Below are 2364 nucleotides of genomic sequence, written 5' to 3'. Positions count from 1 at the left end.
TATAACTCCATCAATAGTAAAACTAACACTTTGGGGAGGAACCAATGAGAAAAACTCGAAATATCTTACCCAATTTTTAGTGCCAAAGTTTTGCTGTTTCTTAATTTAATGATGTTTTCAGACCAAAGTTTGCTGAATGGCTGTTAGTGAATTCTTCTAATGGGACCAATCAATGTCAAGGTCATGAAATCCTGAATGCTTGTCTTTGAAATTCTTAACACTTCCTGAGTATCTTTCTCCATGTTTACACATTATATATCTTTTCCATCAATGCCCAAGTTTACCCAAAAACATATTTAATATATGGTGTTAAGAATTTAATGTGTTAAAATTAGCATTTTCAGTGACAAGTGTATAAGGAGAGCAATGTTTAATATGAAAGAATGCCTCAAAGAAAAATATTTTGTCATCTTTATCAGAGACATTAAACATAATCTTTCTCATGACCTCAAGTTCCTCAATTTTGGTGACCCAATAAGTTTTTCCTTGATTTTTAAGGCAGTTCATATTTTTGCCACCCTTTAACACTTGAAACAGACAATATGGCATAACATAGCTAAGTGATCTAAATACTTCAGTATGGCTCAGAAACATTTATCTTATATAGTTAATCTAAAAATCACATTTGACTGAGTTACATGCATACATACACATATTTTTTTTGTTTTTTTTATAAAAAAAAGAAGAAAGATCAGGATAGAGAAAGATAGGTGTATAAATAGTGGGAAGCTTATTTTATTTTTTTCATATTTTCTTTTCAAGCACCATAGCAAATAAACATGACCTGTTAGGCCATTAATAGGAACCGTCATTGCATCCATGAAATCTAATGCTCTCTGGAAGTATTGTTCCTTCTGTAGGTTTATCAAGTTATAAGATAGTCTCCCAATATCTTTAGTGTAGGAGAAATAAATTCTGTCAAGAAGTAGACGCCTTACAAGACTGTGAAGCATGAAGAAGTCATGGGAAGAAGAAACAAAACATAAGGATAAACAAAGGGAAATCATTGTAAAAAGCAATGTTTAATGTTCTCTGTTATATAGTAATGATTATTAGAGGAAGGGGCCAAGATGGTTGAGTAACACGGAAATTTTCTGCTTCTCTGCTAGATCAGCATCAAATCATTTTGTAAACCTAGAAAATTGATCTGAGGGTTAACACAACAATCTGCATAACTTGAGCCACAGATGTTAGGGGCTGGTATTTGTGGAGAGAGGACGGAGAAAGAGGGGAAAGTACAGGAAAAGCACTTTCTCAGAAAGTACCCAGAGAGAAAGAGAAAGTGGAAATACCCACAAGTGTCTGAACAATAAAGGGAGAAAGGAGAAAGGAGAAAGGAGAGGGTTTCAATACCACTAGGATTCTATAAATAGGGCAGAGCAGCAGTGGAAATTCCACACTCATTACCTGGTGGAGCTCTGGTAGGAAGAGCAAATCCCCCGGAGCCAAAAGTGAAGTCTGAGGGGACCACAGGCCACAAAGGGAGAAGTGTTTCCCCTGGTAGGAGGTCATTTGATAGAGGCTGTAGGACCTCTCCACAGGCAAAGGTCCCAAGTGAACACCAGAGAACACGATTGCTGATATTGGAACAAAGACACCAGATGAGGTGAAACCTGGTGCTGGTAGTATGTTGTGATTTACCAGAATCCCTGAACCGCTGCTGCTACATGATGGCATGAACTTATTCAGGGGCAACCTGGCACCGGCCACAACCCCTGAGCCTCTACAGCAGTGTGATCACAGGAATGTTTCCAAGAGTAAGCCAGCACCCAGCCATTGCTCATTGAGACATTCAGAGTGTCAGAGTGGATCCAAGCCACAGGGCTTTCAGAAGTGAAAAGCCTGGAAATACAGCCCCACCTGAGATCAAATTGAGGAAGGAGGTGCTGCCTGGCACACTGATGGCTTGGATGCAGACAGTGTAGAAGCAGGGAGTGGACAGTGGACAGAAGCCAGAGACAAAGGAGGGACACTTGATTGCCCGACAGTGACAATGCAGAGTTCTGATACTAGAAACTTCGGAAAATGGGTGATGACATTTTCACCTCCCATGTGCATATGCGCGCATGCACACGCTCGTGCGAACACAGACACAGACACACACACACCACACTAATTCACTCCAGCTAAGCAGTGTCAAATAGTGGAAAACAGAGCTGTTAAAACAAGCGCCACCCAATTGCAACAACCAAACCCTAGAGGACCACCACAAGCCCCTCTGCTTGCTTAGTGTACACACTATAAAGTACATCATAGTTTGATTTCTAGGGGAAACTGGATGCAATCTCATTCGGATTTCAGTCTGTTCACTGGTACAACTATTCAGGTTTTTTTCTTTTCTTATTCTTGGATAGAGAAATAGAA

This window comes from Crocuta crocuta, unplaced genomic scaffold, assembly GCF_008692635.1.
Source record: "Crocuta crocuta isolate KB4526 unplaced genomic scaffold, BGI_CrCroc_1.0 scaffold1850, whole genome shotgun sequence".
NCBI classification, from domain to species: domain Eukaryota; kingdom Metazoa; phylum Chordata; class Mammalia; order Carnivora; family Hyaenidae; genus Crocuta; species Crocuta crocuta.
This window is presented reverse-complemented; position numbering follows the sequence as displayed.